Source organism: Myotis myotis, unplaced genomic scaffold (genome assembly GCF_014108235.1).
Source record: "Myotis myotis isolate mMyoMyo1 unplaced genomic scaffold, mMyoMyo1.p scaffold_m19_p_4, whole genome shotgun sequence".
Lineage (NCBI taxonomy): Eukaryota > Metazoa > Chordata > Mammalia > Chiroptera > Vespertilionidae > Myotis > Myotis myotis.
Window position 1 is genome coordinate 9,586,390 of NW_023416346.1, and position 23,038 is coordinate 9,609,427.

General features: G+C 42.7%; 1 protein-coding gene and 1 pseudogene across 1 annotated transcript in view; both read right to left on the reverse strand.

Annotated features, from left to right (window-relative positions):
* WNK3 (WNK lysine deficient protein kinase 3) overlaps positions 1–1,916 on the reverse strand; it is a 110,710-nt gene extending 108,794 nt beyond the window's left edge. The window contains exon 1 of the mRNA XM_036305621.1: positions 1,574–1,916. The gene's annotated coding sequence lies outside the window, so the exon portion shown is untranslated. The remainder of the gene's footprint in view (positions 1–1,573) is intronic.
* Positions 1,917–13,094: 11,178 nt separating this feature from the next.
* Positions 13,095–13,227, reverse strand: LOC118654922 (annotated as a pseudogene).
* Between the last annotated feature and the right edge of the window lie 9,811 nt (positions 13,228–23,038).

The following is a 23,038-nucleotide window of genomic DNA, read 5'->3' on the forward strand; positions in this document are numbered from 1 at the left end:
GGCTGCCACTTAATAAGTAAGTAGTATTCATTTTAATCTAAGAGAGTATGAACATTGTATTTACATCAAAGCAGAATGAAAGAATGTTCTCAAATTTGCAATATTTCCAAGATAAATGGATGTGTGTCAGTAAAGTTTGTAAAAAGTAATCATGAAAAGTTAAAAATCCATAAACTATTCATCTTGACCCAGAACAGAATGAGACCATCACAAGACATCCTTACCAGATAAGTAATGTATTCCCAGAACAAAATGTTCAAGTAATCTTCTGTAATTTAAACTCACATCAAAAAATCAAGTTCCTATTTTGCAACCAAGGTAAATTCAAAATGATACCAAAAATCATATATAAAGTATTTTAGCGCTCAAAATCAGCTTTAGTGCCTTTTAGCTACTCTTTAATGCAGGGTAACTTTCCTTTGCACTGTTGAGTTTTAAACAATTTTTAAACTGGTAAATCCAGAGTATAGAGACTGTGTAAAAGACACCTGCTGCTCTGTGTCATATACTGAGACCTCTTCAAAAGTTCTCTTGGTATTACAACTTACTAGAGATGAAAAAACAGGTAACAATGCCTCCCAATATTGGATGCAATCAGTATTGTACAGAACATTTTCACAACTTTAAAGGCTATTATTCGTATAACTGCTTCAGTCAACAGTAACTCTAAAGGACTAGCCATACCATTCGCATCTGTTTTGAGGGTTCAATTTCATTTTAACAAGGTCTATCAACTCCCAAGACACGGAGACACACGTGCAGGATTTCCAGCCATACCCCACTACATAAATGTTTCACCACTCTTAACTAGTCAAACAAAACCTCTCCCAGTACAGTGAAGCCAGCTCGCCACTTTATCCTTACCCCATTATACCGTCTCTTCCACATCCCCAACCTGTCAGTTACAGAACCCACCACCCGGTCCCAAGTAACACCTTTCAATCTCTTTGAACCTAACCCACTTACACAACGAGTCCGCGGTATCCCTCGCCCCGATCCAGTCCTATCGACCTGCCCGCATCAACTGAATCTCTAAATGAAATCCGCTTTCCACCACCCCATTACCCACTAAAACCCAACTTCCCATACCTGAAGCGATCTTCCCTTTCAGTAGCCTCAATCTAACTTAAATGATCACTCGGTCCCTTTGTCAACCGTCTCCCGCCCCACCGTGTATCCTCCTCACCTTCCCTGTCCCCTAGTCTTCCATCAACTCCCAAAGTTGCCACCCCCCAAGAAAAACAAAAAAGACAAAAAACCGCACCTCAACCTCAGACCTGCCCTTCCCCACTTTTACCCTCTTAATTCTCCTCTCCGCCTGTTCGCTCATACCGACAACGGCTCCGACAACCCCGAAGATCCGAGCCCGGCCTCGTCCCATACCTCTTGGGGACGGCAATCACCTCGTCTCGGTCAACGCGCCCCCCACTAGGGCGCTTACTCCTAACAGACTCCTGGCCGCCGCTGCCTCCCTCCATTCATCCCCGGCCCATTCATCTCTCAGCCCGATCCCAGACACGCCCCCCGGCCTCCTCCCTCTCTCCCAGCGCTCTGCCCGGCCCGGGACCCTCACCAGATTAGAGGTTCTAGCAGATGGAGACTCTGACTCTTTGCGCTTCTCCTCCGTCCTCTTCCAAGCCTCCGTTCGCCCCTCGATGAGCCACACCATAGAACATACACATACGCACACACCGCCTCCTCCTCTAACGCCTCCTCCGATGCTACTTACTCCCCTCCTCGGTGTCTCGCGCTCCGCTCCGCGGCGTGTGCGCGTGCGCGCGCGAGCGTCTCCCCGCGAGCCCACCGGGCCAGCTACCGCCGGTAGGTATGGAGCGGGCGGGGTTCGGAGAGCGGGGTGCGAGCCCGAGCTCGCGCTCGCCCGGGAGCTGAGCAAGCGCACGCGTACTCCAGCCAGGGAATTCAGTTGGAGCGGAGAGAGGGGCGGAGGGGGCGGGGAAGGGAGGGGAGGAAAGTGGAGGGGGAGGGGCGGAGAAAGCCGAAGGAGCAGCCCCAGCTCCGATCGGCTCCGAACGCGGCGAGGTGCCGAGTGGCTGGCCAACTGGAGAGTGCGCGCTCCTCCCCCGCCCTTTTCGGCGCAGCGGGAGACAGGGATGCGCGTCGAGGAGAAAGGCTCCAGAAAAAAATCTCAGAAGGGCCACGCGTGACACCTCCCGGGTGTTCAAAAGCTCTCTCTCCACGGCTGCTTTCCGAGAAAAAAAAAAAAAAGTCCAAGCACACACAACTTCCTAGCCGCCCTCCATCCACTGTTTTTCACATGACTGTAAATGCGGGAGCTCCGCTGAGATGTGGTACCCGCCCGCACCTTTCCAACTACCACCCTTAACTCCCTTTTTTCCAACTCCCGTCTTTTCTCGCGAGACCCATACCTGCCGGCTTTGGGATTAGAAGTCGAAGCACAGATTTACAAATACCGGTCTCCCGGTTACGTTGCGAGGGCAACGGCCACGGCATGTACCCCCCACCCCCGGTGACTGCAGTGCGCGCGCGCGGGGGCTGAGCAACAGCAAAAGCTGGGATGGGAAAGAGAAGCTATGAAAGGGATTTTTGACGGCATGTAACCGCTAGGCCTGGGCACGTGCCCTGCGCCTCGCGGGCAGGTGCAGGGTACTCTGGGAATTGTAGTTTTTGTTCCCACCTTCAGATCCACTCCCACCCTCTGCCTTACTTAGGCCTCAGGCCGGGAGGGGGATTACCGACGCCATTTTGCCAGGAACAATGGCCCTTGGCCCAGGCGGTGGCGAGTGGGGGAGGGAGTATGGTTTTAAGGGTTCGGTTAACCTCCCCTGGCCCCACGGTGCCATAGCAACCTTTTCAGAACCTGGCTCCGCCCCCCTCGCTGCTCCGCAGGGCTCCTAGCCTGTGCGCATGCGGAAAGACCACATTCCACCCCCCCTGAGACTTGCTCTCACCATCTCCCACCATCCACCTCCCAGATCCTCTAGTCTAGTTGGTATGAATACTATCTCCTTAGAGCATTCGCTATATGTTAACCTCGGGGCAGCTACTTTGTTTAAGAACTGCTTCTTGCCCTGTATCAGAATTGTTTCTGTCATTCTTACATGAACAATCCTGGCTCCACAGAAGAGGAAACCGAGGCTGGGATGGAGGGGGAGAATGTACATGACTTGCTCAAGTTCACACAACTATATTGAAGAGTCAGAACTTGAACCCAAGTGTGCTCAGGGGTAGAATGCATTTTTCAACCCCTCAAGGTGCGTCTGGCGGCACAGACCTAGACTGAAAGCTCCTAAGGGCAGGATTGCTTTCTCAAGGCACCTTAAGCCTTAGGATGCCTTGAGGGCAGGAGGCAGGAAAATGCGGAGCTAATATGTTCAACTGCACAGCCTAAGGGCCCTATCACTAAGACATACCAACCTCTTATCTCCAACACTTTTTTTCTTTTCCTATTGTAGCCCTCAGAACCTCAGCCTTTTTCAGCTCTTTAAAGAACTATCAATAAATGTAACTTTCGAGTCCAAATGGAGTGGAATGATGGGCCTGCATCTTGTCTCTGCACCTTTCCTCTCAAAGGTTGTTTTTTAATCCCAATATTGCCAGACATGCAAGGAAACCAGACCTTGCCCTTAATAAATTCAAATCCCCATATCCCAATTTTGACAATGGAGGGAAACTGAGGGAATGAAATTCAGGGTTATAAGGTCCAGCTATTCCACCTATGGAGATCTTCCTGGATAAATCTGAAAGAACAAGTTTCTCCAGATAGTGCCACCTCCCTACCTTAGAGGTCTCTACATTCCAAATTAGCTGTAGAATGGATGAAGTCTCCCCAAATCCTTCTTTACTCACTTGCCCCTGAAGATAGTCCCTTTTCCCTGTTAAATTATTGACTACTGTGGGGAAAATGGGATGCATAGCCCAATAACCACTTAAGGACAATATCAAAGGTTACCACGTTATTCGAAGTCTTTATAGGTCCTGACTCCCACTGAGATAGTAACTAGAAACTGTCTGCCATTTTTATTTTTCAATGTCACTCTACTCCCACCACCACCACCACATACAGCCTACCTTTAGGAAAAGCAACAGGTACCTCCCTCAGGTGTCACCGGTTCCTTTCTTTGTCTCTGAGCCTGAAGATCTAATCAACACAGATCAGCACTTGGAAGTATGAGCCCCTCAATCTGCTCAGATGTGAACCCATCTAAGAAGTCCCTCTTTGACAGTCAAACATTTACTAAATAAATCTAAAGTCATGTGACTTTTATAAACTTTAGAAATTAGAAAATCAAACAAGTCTGCTCCCCATCTAAGTAAAGGCCCTTCTCAATGGAGGCCTTTTATTGACATATGTGCTCTTCTGTTTGAAACAACCTGTCCATAACTCAGCACAAATGCCACTATAGGCAGAAAAGGGCATGGGTAATTATATCTAGTCAACAACAAACATACAACAGAGAACATTCCTTCTTACCCACTGGTTTCCACTGACTCTCAAATGGAATTTGTGTACGGTTTCTATTCATCAAATAGAAAATTTGACTTATATTAACCAGTTATATTTGGCTTTACATTATTCCAGGAAAACATCCTTCCAATAATCGACTTCAACTTATCTGAAGGCTCTGGTGCCAAGAAATTACAAAAGCCTTCATTGGATCCATTTTTATTTATGTATTCTTTTTAAATATATTTTTATTGATTTCAGAGAGGAAGGGAGAGGGAGAGAGAGATAGGAACATCAATGATGAGAGAGAATCATGGATTGGCTGCCTCCTGCACACCCCACACTGGGGATGGAGCCCGAAACCCGGGCATGAGCCCTGACCGGGAATCGAACCTGTGACCTCTTGGTTCCTGGGTTGACACTCAACTGCTGAGCCATGCCAGCCTGGCACTGGATCCATTTTTAGACCCCATATTCTGCAGGAGTGTGGATGGGGGTAGTTTCATGGCCCTGCTAGCTGTTGATCTTTTCCTTACCACACAGGATAGTAACTCCTTCGATCAAGATGAACCTCAAAGTTTACAATTAGCTGACTATCGCAGCCATGAGTAGAGTTGTGACTATTTCTAGAACTCAGTTTGTGACCTTGATCCCTCCTTGGACTAAGCTACTGGGAAAACAATGTAAGTCATTCTTTATTATTATTATTTTTACAATATACAAAATAAATTTATTACCAAATTGTAGATACAAAATAATTAGCCACTTACATGCAATAAACATTAATATTTCAAGAAAAACATAAGTCATTCTTGATGTTCATTTCCCTTATCCCAGGTGATGCCATATTTGGGGGATCTTATGTAGTGCTCAGGCATGTGGATGGATTAAAAGTATCTATTTGCAGGTCCTTAGATTCTGTCAGTTACTGCTGAGCCCTCTGCCCACATGGGTATTTTCAAGTGCTGTGGTCCTCTTTAACATCTCTACCACACTTAGGGTATGGAACTCATTGCCAAGGTCACCTGTTGGTCCAACTACCTAGACATTCCCCACAGCCCTTCCTCTCTTGAGTCTTCCTGCCAGCCAAGGGTAACTTTTAGGAGTATATGCCACTTGGGCTCCCACAGAGCTCTCTCTGCCTCTTTTCTCAAAGGGGAAGGGAGTGATAAAGACAAGAATCTCTTTATAGGCTCTGCAAATCTTTCTTCCTTTTAGTTTTCTGGCCCAGATACTTTGTCTCTGCCCCTGCACCCTAATCCCCCTTCCCTAAGGCTTATACTTTTAAATATATATATTTGTATCGATTTCAGAGAGGAAGGGAGAGGAAGGGGGAGATAGAAACATCAATGATGAGAGAGAATCATTCATCTGCTGCCTCCTGCACACCCCACACTGGGGACTGAACCCTCAGTCCTGGCATGTGCCCTGACCGGGAATTGAACTGTGACCTCCTGGTTCATAGGTCGAGGCTCAACCACTGAACCATGCTAGCCGGGCAGGCTTATACTTTTGGAAAACAAAAGCAAGAGACTGGCTGTGTATTTGTTTTCCTGACTTGCCACCTCCTTTTCCTGAGATACACCACAAAGCTGACTACTTTGAGATGGGGGGGGGGGGCGTGCAGAGAAAAGGGGGAAAGATAGGAAAGAGAAAAATCCATTTCTATCTCAAAGTAATATGGCAGCCACATTCTCCCTCTATTAAGTCTTAGCATCTCAGCAAAGAAAATGTACCTCTCATCCAGATTCCCCTGTTCAAGACAGTCACTCCCAGGGCTCAGGTACCTGGGTGATCTTTTTTCCAGTCAAGACTTGGCACTGGGGGAACTTCCACCTGTATCACCTATGGGCTGTTAATGTCTTCCCAGGAGGCTCTCTCCTCTAGCTCGAGTGCCCCCTGAGTAAGAATTAGTATCTCCTACCTCTTTGGTTTAGTGACTGACTCAGAAACACTTCACCTTTCAGATAGTACAGTGGAATTTCTCAAGCCTTACTATGGAGTCTGATCTCCTCTTCCTAGACAGTCTTTTCTCATGTGCTGTAGGGGCAACTGAATCTTGGGGAGCCTACAAAGAGTAAGCCAATGCCCCAGCCAGTGTGGCTCAGTCAGCTGAATGTTGTCCAATGATCACTAGTTCAATTTCCAGTCAGGGCACGCCCAGGTTGTGGGTTCGGTCCCCAGTCAAGATGGGTGCAGGAGGCAACCGATTGATGTTTCTCTCTCTCGCATCAAATGTTTCTCTCTCTCCCTTTCCTGTCCACTCTCTCTTAAAAAATCAATAAAAACATATTTAAAAGAATAAAAACATTAAAAGAGTAAGCACACATCATTTCTCTAAAACTTGCTAAGTGTATGGAATTTTGGTTCCTGTTCCAAGTCCCTATGTGAACAGAATACAGAGCCTGAGTTGGGGTTGCTAGAACAGCCCTTTCCCTCTCCAGAAGATCAGTTCTTTAAGAAATATACAGTCTAACATAGTATATTCTTCTGGGAATTAGAGAATTCAGTCACCTGGTATAGCAACAGGCTGCTTTTGCCTGCCTCTCTTTCCTTATCTCTCCTTCTCTCCCTCCCTTCCACTAATCCCTCTGAATCTGTTCCAACATTCCATAATAATCTTTCAAAACAGTCTTGCTACAAATCCTTCATGTAGCGGAAATGAATCAGAGTCTACCACTAAGATATAGAATAATAAAAAATTAATAATAATAGCTAATAATTAAGTAACATTTACTATGTGCTTTATACAAACTCATTGAACCCTGTGGGGTAAGTACCATTATTAACACCATTTTTAAAATTGGTAAACCAAGGCAGAAAGAGGTTAAATAACTTGCCCAGAGTAGCACAGCAACTACATGGCAGAGCTAGAATTGAATCCAGTTAGTTTAATTGAAAGTTCATGCTCTTAACCATTTGCTATATCTTTCTTTATTGTCTATGATTCCATTTAATTTTATTTATTTATTTTCAATTACAGTTTGCATTCAGTATTATTTTCTATCAGTTCCAGGTGTACAGCATAGTGTTTAGACAATCATATACTTTACCAAGTGTTCCCCCAATATTTCCAGTACCCACCTGGCACCATACATAGTTATTGCAATATTATTAACTATAGTCCTTGTGCTGTATTCTATATCCCCATGACTACTGGGTAACTACTAATTTGTGCTTCTTAATCCCTTCACCTCTTTCACCCAGTCACCCAACCCTCCTTCCCCTCTGGAAACTATCAGCCTGTTCTCTGTGTCTATGAGTCTGTTTCTGTTTTGTTTGTTCATTTATTTTTGTTACTTAGATTCCACATATGAATGAAATTCATATGGTATTTGTCTTTCTCCGACTGACTTATTTTACTTAGCCCATTATTTGACTAGGTCCATTTATGCTATTGTAAATGGTAAGATTTCATTCTGTTTTAAGGCCAAGTAATATTCCATTGTATATATGTCCCAAATCATTTTTTTGATATATTGATTTTAGAAAGAGAGAGATCAATTCTACTTATTTTTGCATTCATTGGTTGCTTCTTGTATGTGCCCTGACCCAGGATCAAATCCAAAACCCTGGCCTATCAGGATGATGCTCCAACCAACTAAGCTACCCAGCCAGGGCTGTACATCTTCTTTACCCAATAGTCTATCAATGGGCTATTAAACCTAATAGCTTCCATATCTCAGCTATTGTAAATAACACTGCAATGAACATAGGGGTACATATCTCTGTCTATGTTCCATTACCACCAAGCCCATCTCACATCAGCCATCAGTGATCTTTCTAACCCACAGACCCATCCATGTCATTTAACCCGCTTAAAACCCTTCAATCGACTTCCACCCACAATAAAATAACAAGGACCAGATTTACCCTCTGCCTAAAACAACTAAAAAACACACAAAATATATGACAAAAAGGTTTTCAGGTGTTCCACAATAAGCAGGACAGAGAAGTAAGCCCTGAGAGATGGGAAACAAATGAGATGAGTTCTGCAATTGCCCCAGCTTACCCCTGAAGAGAGCTTCCAGACCACAGTACAGAGAAAGGGGATTCAAATGGAGCTGGATGTTCTTTTCCTTAAGCTGAGGGGGCGGAGCTGAGGATTCAGGTAAACAGGATGGCTAGAATTTACAGAACAAAATACCAGAGAAGGGGGGGCTGCATAGAGAGTAAAGAGCTGCATGGAGGAAGAACTCCAGAGATCTGCAGAGGATTCCTCTCTAATCTTCAACGGACTACTAGTCAGCACATGCATGTGAAGAGATTACCCAAGGCTGAGTAAAGAATCACCTGAAAAGAGCATAGGGGAAAATTCCTGGTGCTCACATAGAGCTGGAATCATTCGCATTCCCTATGGTCAGAGCGGAGAAAACTTTAAATACATGGGACATCAGGAAAAGTACTAAGAGGCATATTGCCTCAATAGTAAGGTAAAATTAGCCCTGGACTAAAAACTATGCTGGTCCCATCTACAGTGTTTGAAAGCAAGCCTCAAAAGGATAAAATTGTTTCCAAGTAACTTATCTGTATCCTAAGACAAAGCTCAAAATCACTTAAACTAGTAAAAAAATAAAATCCAGAACCCAGCTTGGTAAAATTCACAATGTCTGTGGTCCAATAAAAAATTATCAGGCATGCCCTAACCGGTTTGGCTCAGTGGATAGATCATCAGCCTGCAGACTGAAAGGTCCCAGGTTCCATTCAGGTCAAGGGCATGTACCTTGGTTGCCGGCACATCCCCAGTGGGAGGTGTGCAGGAGGCAGCTGATTGGTGTTTCTCTCTCATGGATGTTTCTAACTCTCTATCCCTCTCCCTTCCTCTCTGTAAAAAATCAATAAAACTATATATATATTTTATTTTTTTATTTTTATTTTTTTTTTATTTTTTAATTTCTTGTATGCATGCATATAAGCATAACAAATGGACATGAGACACTGGGGGGTAGGGGAGGCCAAGGTTTTTTTGTTTTGTTTTTTTTAATTATCAGGCATGGTTCAATTCCGATCAAGGGCACATACCTCGGTTGAAGGCTCAATCCCCAGCCGTGGTCGGGGCACGGTCTCCCTCACATCAATGTTTCTTTCTCTCCATCTCTCTCTCTCTCTCTCTCCCTTCCACTCTCTCTAAAAAAATCAATGGAAAAATATCCTTGGGTGAGGATTAACAAAACAAAAAAATTATCAGGCATGCACAATGGCAGAAAAATGCAACCAAAAAGGGGAAGAAATTAATCAATAGAAAGAGACCCAGAAATGACACAGAAGATAAAATTAATTGAAAAGAACATTAAAACAGCTATTATAAATATATTCTATATGTTGAAGGAGGTAGAGGAGAGAGTGAGCATGTTAAGGAGAAAGATTAACGATATTTTTAAAAGACCCCTTAAACTTCTAAAGATAAAAAATTCATTGTCTGAGATGAAAAATACAGTAGATGGGATTAATAACCCCATTATTTTCCAACAAATATTTGCTAAAGTCCATAGGAGAGATAACAGAGTTCTTGAAAGTAGAATGCTTTTCATTGTAAGGTTTACTTGTGTAGGGAGCTTCTGTTCCCAGTAGGTTATATTCTTTTCAATCAGAAGTCTCCTACCACCCTTATCATTGTTCTGTACATAAATATTGTTAAAAACAAGCTGCTTTAAGATTTGCTTGGACATTGCAGAAGAAAGATAAATGAACTTAGGAAACACAGTCATAGAAACTATCCAGAATTTTTTAAAATATATTTTTTATTGATTTCAGAAAGGAAGGGAGGAGAGGGAGATAGAAACATCAATGATAAGAGAGAATCATTGATCGGCTGCCTCCTGAATGCCCCACACTGGGGATCGAGCCTGCAACCTGGGCATATGTCCCGACCAGGAATCGTACCCTGATCTCCTGGTTCACAGGTGAGCATACCAACTGGACGAAACTATCCAGAGTTAAACACACTGAAAGACTGAAAAATATGAGCAGAGTATTAGTGAGTTGTGAGAAACCTTCAGGAGGCCTTAATATACATATAATTGGAGTCCCGGAAAGAGAGACATAAAAAAATTCAAGAACTATTGGCTGAAATTTTTCAAAATTTGTTGAAAATTGCCGAAACCGGTTTGGCTCAGTGGATAGAGCGTCGGCCTGCGGACTGAAAGGTCCCAGGTTCGATTCCGGTCAAGGGCATGTACCTGGGTTGCGGGCACATCCCCAGTAGGAGATGTGCAGGAGGCAGCTGATCGATGTTTCTCTCTCATCGATGTTTCTAGCTCTCTATCTCTCTCCCTTCCTCTCTGTAAAAAATCAATAAAAATATATTTAAAAAAAAAAAAGAAAATTGGGAAAGAAGAGATCCAGGAAGCTTGTTTTTATTTTATATTTTAATATTTTTCAAACTATAAGAGAAAGTTTATTTAGAAAGTCACAGGGGTAGAAATGAGCTGTAGAAGACATAAGCTCAGGAAACCAGTTACAGAGGCAAAAGAAGGCTCCTTGGAGCTCTGGAGAGAGAAGGGTGAAAGAGGGGGAGGGGAAAAGCGAGGGTGTGCTCCTGGGAGGGACAGGGCCCAGGAAGTTTGTTTTTAAACATTGCTCTTTAGGTAAAGAACAATGATAAGGATGTTAGCAGACTTCTTGTTTCAAACAATAAAACCTATTGGGAACAGAAGCTCCCTTCCCAGTAAGCCTTACATTTTCTACTTTCAAGAACTGTGCTCTCTCTTCTATAGACCTAGCAAATATTTGTTGGAAAACAATGAAGTTCATTTATTTATTACATTCATTAATTTAACACATTCTGTGCTCAACTAAAGTGAGAAGCCAGGACAGAAGGCTAAGTTAATCCAAGTCCCAACATTTGACCTTGCAGTTTAGTCAGGGGCCTCCCCAAAAGATCTGAGATTTTTATAATTTTCAATATATTTTGAAAAACGTTGGCAATTAGTTCTTCAAGCTTCTTTTTCTTTCTTCTCTGTATCATTCCAATTTTAGTATCTGTGCTGCCGAAACGAGCACTGTTCTTCAAATGTTTTTTAGTTTAATGTTGGGAAGAAGGATTTGTTAGATGATGGCTTTCAAAAGATTAAACAGGACATTTTTATGTTGATTTTGAGGTATCTTTTCAACTTTCTTGACAAATTTGTCCAAAGGAAGTCTAACACCATCCTTCTTTTTCGTTTGATAGCATAGTATAAATTGCACCCCAATCAATACTCGTGGAGCTGTGAGCTTCTCTGATTCTGGAAATATATATATCAGTCCAAAATCTAAACAAAATTACTCAGTTTCCTTTGTCATTACGCTATAACTTTTGACTCAATTTTTAATTAATTGGGGTGACATTGTTTAATAAGATTATATAAGTTTCAAGTGCACAGTTCTATAATACACCATCTGTATATTGCAATGTATGCTCACCACCCAAAATTTAGTCTCCTTCCATCACTATATATTTGACCCTCATTACCCTCTTCAATCTCTACCAACTCTCCTTCCCTTTTTTTGTCTGTGTCTATGAGTTTTGTTTGTTTATTCATTTGTTGCTTTCTGTTTTATATCCGACATATGAGTGAAATCATATGGTTCTTGTCCTTTTCCATTTGACTTACTTTGCTTATTCTAAAGATCCATCCATGTTGTCACAAATGGCAGTATTTCATCTTTTCTTATGGCTGAGTAGTATTCCATTGTATATATGTACTATATCTTTCTTGATCTAATCATTCATCAAAGAGCACTTAAGTTGTGTTCATGTCCTGGCTACCATGAATAATGCTGCAATAAACATAGGGGTACATATTGTTAGGTCGGAGAGAGCCCAGGATCAGATACATGCAGACATGACAAGATAATGGACTTCCCCTGGAATTTCTCACAGATCAAGGTGCCAGACACAGATACCAGCTTCTTCTCCCTGAATGCACATACCCCCACACAGATAACTGATTCACTGGACTCTATTTCTTGCGCCGCCTCCTGAGCCACCTAACCTAACACATATAGTGGAGAAAAGAAAACCTCTTCAATAAATGGTGCTGGGAAAATTGGGAAGCCACATGCAAAAGATTGAAACTAGACTGCTATTTGATAGCTTACACAAAAATTAACTCAAAAATGTATCAAAACCCAAATATAAGACCTGAAACAATAAATTACATAGAAAAAAAAAACCATAGATACTGAACTTATGGACCTTGGTCTCAGAAAGGATTTTATGAATTTGACCCCAAAAGCAAAGGAAGTAAAAGAAAAACAAATGAATGGGACTACATCAAACTAAAAAGCTTCCATACAGTAAAAGAAACCATCAACAAAACAAAAAGACCACCTACTGAATGGAAGAAGATATTTGCAAACAATACCTCATTCAAAATATATAAGGAACTCATACAACTCAACAACAACAAAACCCAAACAACCCAATTAAAAAATGGCCAGAGGACCTAAACAGACACTTCTCCCAAGAAGACATACAAATGGCTAACAGGTATTTGAAAAGATTCTCAACCTCCCTAGCTATTAGGGAAATGCAAATCAAAATAATGGGATACCACCTCACATCTGTTAGAATGGCTATTCTCAATGAGACAAGGTTGTGGAGAAAAGGGAACCCTCATGCACTGCTGGTGGGAATGTAAATTGTTACAGCCGCTATGTTAACAGTATGAAAGTTCCTCAAAAAAAAAATTGAGAATAGAGCTACCATATAACCTAGAAATCCCTCTTTGGGGTATCTACCTGAAATTTGGAAATATATATTAAACTGATAAGAACAGATACTACACTTGATCTTAGCCAAAAGGCCAAGAAGCGATGGAAATATATATTCATAAAGATATATTGACTCATTTTTCACTGATGTATTTTCAGTCATCTGTAGATATTCCTTTACCTTTTTTTCTTCCCAATTCAATCTCCTGTTGACCAGCTGCTCTAGTATGCTTATCTCAAGAGTCACTGCTTTTGATACATTTAATGTTATTGGTCTTTGTCTAAATTATAGTATTAGCCCTTTCACTTTGTTTGGCTTCCCATTTGGATTTTTATAAAATAACTAGAGGCCCAATGCACAAAATTCATCCACGGGTAGGATCCCTAGCAGCTGCTGGTTGCCTGCTGCCGCCGCCAGGCAGGGCCTCCCTTCCCACGCCATGTTCTGCGCTCCAACCTGGCGGTCAGCGCACATCTAACTCCTAGTCAGTCAAACTCCTGCCAGTGGTGAAAATTGGCATATTAGCCTTTTATTATATAGGATAAGAAAACTGTAATAAAATGTTTGAATCACAAAATCTGCTCTATCAAGATGGCTTCATTGTAGGAACTGGAGGGTTGGCCAGCAGGCAACAGCTTGAAATGTTTGTTGTCTGGTGTATTCAAGTCAAAATTCAGCCCCAAAAAGATGGTTCAGATATATTAATATATCCAAAGATGGTTTGGATATTTTATAAAAGTCGCATGTATCAAAGCTGAAAACCTCCTGTGAAATCAAATAACCCTAACACAAAGTAGAAAATAATGTGTGCTATAAAAAGATATGTAGCTTAAGAGAGCATGGGGAGTTGTGGGGGATTAGGTAGAGGCAACATTGATGTGGGCCTTGAAAGATTGATAAGCTTTAGACAGGCCAAGATGCTGGGAAAAGACATTCTAGGTGGAAGCAAAGACTTGGATATTGAGAGTTTGCAACTGACTTGGGTTAGTGGGAAGAGTTCACATTTTCTTTATGCATACCGACTTCCAAAATGAAGGTCTTGTGATAAGAGTCAAGGACACATTAGTCAATCACTCTCTTGAGGATGGAACTTTATGGGGTAAGAACTGAAAGGTTAAAAGATGTTGCTGTGGAGATCTCTCCTTTGGAATATCTTTTTTTAAAATATATTTTATTGATTTTTTACAGAGAGGAAGGGAGAGGGATAGAGAGTTAGAAACATCGATGAGAGAGAAACATCGATCAGCTGCCTCCTGCACACCCTCCACTGGGGATGTGCCTGCAACCCAGGTACATGCCCTTGACTGGAATCGAACCTGGGACCCCTCAGTCCGCAGGCTCCATCCACTGAGCCAAACCGGCTAGGGCTCCTTTGGCATATCTTGATCTTCCCCTTGCTTGGACATCTTTCTCTCTCTAGTTAAGTTGTTGGATTGTGCTTTTTTTTCTGTGCAGGTCGTGGGACAGAAATGTCCATTCCTAGACTATTATCCTTCACTGAGCAAACTAAGTGGGAATTCAGATGGATTCCAAGAGACTGGAGGCCTGTTAATGGGGAGTGGAAGTGAGGCATCTTCTGCTCTAAACTCTCTAAGCCAGGGTTTCTCAACTTCAGTACTATGGACATTTTTTGTTGTTGTAGAGACTATTCTTTGCAATGTAGGATGTTTAGCAGCATCTTGGCCTCTACTTAGTAGATGCCAGTATCAAACCCCCCCCCCCCCCCCCCCCCGCCACACACACAATTGTGACAAACAAAAATATCTCCAGGCATTACCCCACGTCCTCTGGACATGGAGGAAGGGACAAAATTGCCCCTGGTTGACTTCTGAAAGTTTTTTTATGCCTCTTACTGCTCATAGTCTGGTTAGTACGATTGAGAGGCACAGAACCTAGAGTATGAGTCCAGAGGGAAGGACCAAGGAACTTAACAGGCCAGTATCTAGTTTAGATTTTAACCTGGAAAGAATCATTCCTTTTAGACTCCTTGTTGCTCACACACACTCTAGTTCCTCTTATTGGAGTTATATCTAGAGATCTTCCTGATCTTGCATTGCAAAGTTTCTACTCATAGAGCACAATTAACATATAATGTGACTCAGCCACCTGTGGTAAGTACATATACATGCAATGTGGTGATGTCAATATTTCTGCTTACTGTCTGGGAAATGGTAAGTGAATGCCTCTCAGTATCCTGTGGAGGTGTAGAGGGTGGGCAGAGATCATGGAAAGGGGTGTGATGACCTCTCACTGGCCAGTTTATGGATCTTGCCATCTGGCACATATCAGGGTAGGGAAGACCAGGGCAACCCCAGCTTCATTTCAACAAGAGCCAGACCTATCCTCTTCCTGAGGACTTCTTCCCAAAGCCAAACAACACAGCCACAGTGGGAGACAGCCCAGGCCAGAGCAACAGACTTAGGAATTCAGGCCCCCACCAGGTACCCATGTGAGTTTCCTCTAAGTGAAAAAAAGTGGGAGAGAAGAGATAAGATGTTTTGGATATATTTGGGCTTTAATTTTTCCTTGGGAAGAAAGTTTTCTCTTGGTGATGGAAAGGACTTGATATTATTAAATTCTGCTGAGCACTGTATAGGTCATTGTAATCACTTGATGCACATTGTGAAATCCAATATGTAGAGCTGCGTTTTAGAGTTAGGCAACATGTCCTTGTTTTCTTTTTCTTTTTTCAATAATTCTTTTTTTTTAAAATATTTTATTGATTTTTTACAGAGAGGAAGGGAGAGAGATAGAGAGTTAGAGACATCAATGAGAGAGAAACATCGATCAGCTGCCTCCCGCACACCTCCCACTGGGGACGTGCCCGCAACCCAGGTACATGCCCTTGACCGGAATCGAACCCGGGACCCTTCAGTCCGCAGGCCGATGCTCCATCCACTGAGCCAAACCGGTTTTGGCTTCAATAATTCTTTATTGTTGAAAGTATTACACATGTCCCCCTTTTTCCCCCATTGACCCTTCCCAGCCCGCCCCCCGCCCCAGGCCCTCACTGTCCCATATATGCATGGCCTCATCTGTGTCCATGGGTACACAGATGCGTACAACATCCTCATATGCGTACAACGTCCTTGGTTGATTACCTCCCACCACCCACCCTCCCCCACCTTCCCTCTGAGATTCCACACTCTCTTCCATGTCCATTGTTTTCCATTGCCCTCCCCCCATGCTCCTCACAGAACTTTCTAACAGCCCCACTGAGTGGGCAGTAGGCCACTGTCACCTCATTCCAGGCTGCAGCTGATTAGACTATGGTAGACACCTAACCTAAGCTGAGCTGATCAGCTTCTCTTCCCTAAGATTTTGGAAGGGAACTCAGACACTCCAGTTAGCTAGCTACAGGTTCTGGACTGATAAGGATATACATTTGGAGTTTTACAGCCCACATTTGGGCTACATGGACTGATTGATGAGCTGGCAGAGATACTGAGTCTTCATCTGGTCTGTTTAGTATCTGTCTCCTCTACAAGATTATAAAGTCAAAGAGCACAGGAACCATGTCTCCTTTGCACACCACAGTAGTCCTAGACTCTGGTAGTACCCAGTGCATAATAGAAGTCAATAAATAGTCATCTAGTGAAGTTATGGCCAGCTTTACCACTTAAGAGAATAAATAATGGCTGTCTTCTCTCTCAATTAGCCGTGTAAGGCATCATCTGCCTTTATTAATAGGAAGTCCCTGTTCCCCCCTAACTTGGTAAATAACCTAGGTAGCTATTCATTCCCTGGTGATGAGTCCTATTTCAAAACTCTAGGCAGAGGGAGAGAGAACTGGAAATACCAGTCAGTCCACTAGCCCTATAGCTCCCTTGCCATCTTCTTTGGTCCTGCGCAATGCAAGAGTTCAGAGTACCAAGGTTATGGCTCTTTGAGTTAATTCTTTTTTAAAAAATTATATATATATTTTTTAAATATTTTTATTGATTTCAGAGAGGAAAGGAGAGGGAGGGAGAGAGAGAGAGAGAGAGAGAGGCATCAATGATGATAGAGAACCATTGATCGGCTGTCTCCCGCACGCCCCCTACTGGGGATTGAGCCTGCAACTGAGGTGCATGCCCCTGACCGGAATTGAACCCGGGACCCTTCAGTCTGCAGGCCGATGCTCTATCCACTGAGCCAAACCAGCCAGGGCTAAAAAATTATATTTTTTATTGATTTCAGAGAGGAAGGGAGAGGGAGAGAGAGATAGACACATCAATGATGAGAGAGAATCATTGATGGGCTGCCTCCTGCATGCTCCACCACCACCACCACCACCCCCACCCCACCCCACCCACCCCCCCTGCAACCCAGGCATATGCTCTGACCAGGAATCGGACCTTGACCTCCTGGTCCATGCCAGCCAGGACTCTTTGAGTTAATTCTTTATGTTTAGCTGTTGACCCTCAAAACATACCACTGTGCCTTCCAGGTTCAGTCGTAGGACTTTAAACCTTAGAACCAGCCCAACCCCCAAGAACCCTTAGGCTCTGGTGTTGAGTCCGGATAAGCTGCCCAGCTTCTTGCTGCCTTCCAGGCAGGTAATTTTTCTTTGGGGACCACTGGCATCCTTTCTTGCCACTCCAACAGCAGTTTAAAACTTTAAATCTAGGGAAGAAAGCACTGATTGGATTCTTAGAAATCCTCTTGTCTTCTTATGCAAATTGATCTGCCCCTTCCCCAGGACTCTCCAGAACTCTGAATAACATTTCGAAAACACAGAAAAAAGATCCTGTTGTTCCTTGGCTAAGAGTGCCTTCCTGCCTTTCATGTCCATGACTTAGGGAACTAGCCAAATTATTTTTTCTAGAATAAAAAATCTGCCCAGAGTGAGTCACAGTTTTCATGACATCAAAGAGATGGGGATAATTTTTTTTAATTTCACTGCATTAGGTATATGGCTATAAAAGAGCACATAGAGGTACAGTTACTTGGAATGGGCTTTTAGCATAACTCTTTTAGGAGCCTGCAGAGGTAGTAAGCCAAGGATTTTGGGTCATCAGAGTTCTGACTGTTCTCTGACATGCCTAGCAACATGCAAGGGCAAGAGAGAGGAGTGTCCAGTGTGACCTCATCTTAGCTTGAATGAATCTGCAAACACCCTATTTCCAAATAAGGTCACATTTACAGGTACTGGGGGCTAGGACTTAAACATATCCTTTTGGGGCATACAGTTCAACTCACAAGAGAGGCTAACACATCATGAGAACAACATCTGTATTATGGGTGTGTCTCTTGCTACTTCCAATCTCTGAGGTGCTAAAGAGATACTAGGAGGTTATGCTATCATAGTAGGGATAAGTTCCATTTTCTATTTCGAATTAACCTGTGAAGTACTTGTACTGAGTTATACTCCAACCATTCATGTCTGAGATCCCTTTTATTCTCATTCTTACCAATACTTGATATTACCAGACCTAATTAATTTTTTTAATTTAATTAAATTTGCCAACCTTGTAGGTGTAAAGTATTACAAACCAGATTGCACAGATGTGGGAATAAGTCCCATCTCTCTCACTTGTGTCACTCTACTTTTAATTTTCCTGATTACTGGTAATATTTGCCGTCTTTTCATGTTTATTGCCTCTTTTGTGATTCACTTTGTGTGAATTGTCTTCATATTAGCTTCCCACTTTTTTAAAAAAAGATATTTTTATTGATTTCAGAGAGGAAGGGAGAGGGAGAGAGAGAGAGAGAGAGAGAGAGAGAGAGAGAGAGAGAGAGATCAATGATGAGAGAGAATCATTGATGGGCTGCTTCCAGCATGACCCCCACTAGGGATCGAGCCCACAACCCGGGCATGTGCCCTGAACGGGAATCAAACCATGACCTCCTGGTTCATAGGTCGATGTTCAACCACTGAGCCATGCCGGCCAGGCAGTTTCCCACTTTTTAATTGAGTTGTTTATTTTTTATTTATAAGAGTTTTTTTATATGCACTGGATATTAATCTTTTGCTACTATATTTATGACAACTTCTCTTCTCCCAATTTGTGGCTTAAATGCTCACAAAATTATCTCTATCCTTTCACTACCCATCTACTCATTTATACTAGTATATCCTTCTTGCTGTTTGAATACATCCTGTAGAGCGACTCATTAATCTGTTAACTCTGGTTATTCCTGGTTGGTGGGATTTTAGAGCACTTGTTGCCTTCTTCTTTGTCCTTGTCTCTATTGCTTAACTTTTCTAGAAAAAGCACACATGAGCCCTAGCCAGTTTGGCTCAGTGGATAGAGCGTCGGCCTGCAGACTAAAGGGTTTGATTCCAGTCAAGGGCACATGCCTGGGTTGTGGGCTCCATCCTCAGTAGGGGCGTGTAGGAGGCAGCCAATCAGTGATTCTCTCATCATTGATGTTTCTCTCTCTCTCTCCTTCTCCCTTCCTCTCTGAAATCAATAAAAATATTTTTTTAAAAATCTGGAAAGAAAAAAGCATACATGAGCCCTAGCTGTTTTGCTGAGTGGATAGAACGTCAGCCCGCCTACTGAACGGTCACGGGTTCGATTCCAGTCAAGGGCATGTGCCTTGGTTGCAGGCTCGATCTCTGGCCCTGGTTGGGGCACATGTGGGATGCAACCAATCGATGTGTCTCTCTCATATCAATGTTTCTCTCTGTCTCTACCCTTCCCTTCCTCTCTCTCTAAAAATCAATAGAAAAAATATCCTTGGGTGAGGATTAACAAAAAAATAAATTAAAAGTACACATGATTTTTGTAAAAGCAATAAAGTTTACTTCTCCTATTTAGTTGAAGGTGTGAATTGAGAATCTAGAGAAGGAAAAAAGAAAGATATTTTCAATTTGTGTTGGGGAATGGGTAAGATTTGCCTTCAAGTAAAGTTGGACAAGTAGGCTCATGAACTGCTGCCTCTCAGCTGAGGTAGGTATGGAGCAAGTTTCCCATGGGTGACAGCCCACCATGTTTAATAAAAATCTACATATGTACTTAGATTACTTTATTCAGGATTCTGGTAACAGAACCTATAGAAGAAATTTTGCTGAGCCCTCTCTGTTCCAGGAAAACCTGCACAGGGATATCACCAGGACAAGTGGAAGGGCAGTACTTAAGCTTCAGGGGTGCCCTAGCCAGTTTGACTCAGTGGATAGAGCATCGACCTGATGACCGAAGGGTCCCGGGTTCGATTCCAGTCAAGGGCACGTACCTCAGTTGCAGGCTCCTCCCAGGTCTGGGCCCTGGTCAGGGCACGTGTGGAAGGCAACCAATCAATTTGTTTCTCTCACATCGATGTTTCTTGCTCTCTGTCTTTCCCTGTCTCTTCCACTCTCCCTGAAAATCAATGGGAAAATATCCTCAGGTGAGGATTTAAAAAAAAAAAAAAAAAAGAAGCTTCTTGGTGACATTGGTTCCCTTGGTGAATCACATTTCAGAGCCTGGCCCTCAGACTTGCAGTTCAATGTGGGTGGATAAATTTTAGGTAAAAGTTTTTTGTTTTTGTTTTAATATATTTTTTATTGATTTTTTACAGAAAGGAAGTGAGAGGGGTAGAGAATTAGAAACATCGATGAGAGAGAAACATGGATCAGCTGCCTCCCGCACATCCCCTACTGGGGATGTGCCCGCAACCAAAGTACATGCCCTTGACGGGAATCGAACCCGGGACCCTCCAATGCTCTATCCACTGAGCCAAACCAGTTACGGCAGGTAAAAGTTTTTAGGTAAATTTTATTGAAGTATTACATAAATATTAAAAGTACACATATCTTTTTTTTTTTTAAAAAATATATATTTTATTGATTTTTTCACAGAGAGGAAGGGAGAGGGACAGAGAGCCAGAAACACCGATGAGAGAGAAACATCAATCAGCCGCCTCCTGCACACCCCCCACTGGGGATGTGCCCGCAACCAAGGCACATGCCCCTGACCGGACTCGAACCCGGGACCCCCCGAGTCCGCAGGCCGACGCTCCATTCACCGAGCCAAACCGGCTAGGGCTAAAAGTACACATATCTTAAGTGTAACAATTACTTTTGCCTCTATGGTCAGCACATATTGAGTCCTATTTTTAAAACTTTTGCTCATTTCTAGATAATAGTTTGAAGTATTGGGATTTTTTTCTCCCTGAATGTCACCCGTTCCTTTTCTCCCTTTCTGACAAATAGCAGACTCTGTGCTTCATTGCTTTCTAGGAAGTATGTGGCTGAGCTGAAAGCAGATAAGCTTGCAAGATATTTGAACTTGTCTGGCCGGCATGGCTAAGTGGTTAAGCGTTGCCCTATGAACCAGGAGGTTACGATTCGATTCCTGGTCAGGGCATATGCCCGGATTGTGGACTCAATCCCCATTGTGGGGCGTGCAGGAAGCAGCCGATCAGTGATTCTCTCTTCCTCTCCCTTCCTCTCGGAAATCAATTAAAAATATATATATATTTTAAAAATATATTTGAGCCCTAACCGGTTTGGCTCAGTGGATAGAGCATCGGCCTGCGGACTGAAGGGTCCCAGGTTCGATTCCTGTCAAGGGCATGTACCTTGGTTGCGGGCACATCCCCAGTAGGGGGTGTGGAGGAGGCAGCTGATCGATGTTTCTCTCTCATCAATGTTTCAAACTCTCTATCCCTCTCCCTTCCTCTCTGTAAAAAATCAATAAAATATATTTAAAAATAAATAAATAAAAAATATATATATTTGAATTTTCTTTTCTAAAAGCCCAAGCACATTGAGGAGAATTATGTTCTTCCACCAAATGGGACTCTGACCAAATTCAAAAGAAATGTCCCTTGAGCTGTGGGGAGAGAAGGTGAGAGAAATCAGCTGGGACCTGGGCCTTGCTTCCCACAGCCTCCTGGTGAGGCCCTAGAGAGGAATGGCTGCTTTAATGAACTTGAGGGACAGGGATGTAAGACCTGGGGTTTCAAACATTATAAGAAATTTCTGTGTTTGCCGAAACCGGTTTGGCTCAGTGGGTAGAGCGTCGCCCTGCGGACTGAAAGGTCCCGGGTTCGATTCCGGTCAAGGGCATGTACCTGGGTTGCGGGCACATCCCCAGTGGGAGGTGTGCAGGAGGCAGCTGATGGATGTTTCTCTCTCACCGATGTTTCTAACTCTCTATCTCTCTCCCTTCCTCTCTGTAAAAAATCAATAAAATATATTGGAAAAAAGAAAGAAATTTCTGTGTCCCAAGGCTGCCACAGAAGCTATAGATTGTAGCTGCCCATTGGACAATGTTCCTCAGTAGTAACCTGTGAGAATCCTCCTCAATTCCTCCCCAAGGCTTGGCATTGCATAAGACCCCAGAGCCAGTCAAGGAAGACCAAGAGTATAACTTAGACTGACCCCCGCTCTAGCCCCAACAGAAGTAGCTCTATCTACTTCCTTATATGGCAGTTTCTGAAGTTTGAGATTAATTTGAGAATGGAGAGCATTATGAACTATTTAAAGATCTAGATACAGAACATGGATGGAAATGACTTGAAGTGAACTGCAGGTGAAAGTATAATCTTCTTAATAAATTCCAGTTTTAGCCAGCATAGCTTCCTGAATGATCTAGGATTAAAATAATAACATGGCTTAAAATGGGAGATATTTTTTTCTTTTTCCCTGAATTCTTTTCCTTTTCTTGATCCTCTTAGGAGCTCACCAAACTTTTCTTCCTCCTGTGTTTTTCCTTTCTATTACAAAATGAACTTTGTTGCTTTCTTTAGATGTAAAAAAAAAATGCTCTTAATTTTCCATTATAACAGATTAAAATTCTAATTCATCTGTAAAATATTTTAAATGAAGTAACATTTGATGCATACAGAATAATATTTGTAACTTTATGTTTGTTGTAAAGCTTAACAATAAAATAAATAACCATGAATCTACCACCCAACTTAAAAACTAGAATATTATTAGTAACTTGCATTTATCTGAATGTTTCTGTCTACCCCATATCTTGCCTCTTTACATAACTAAC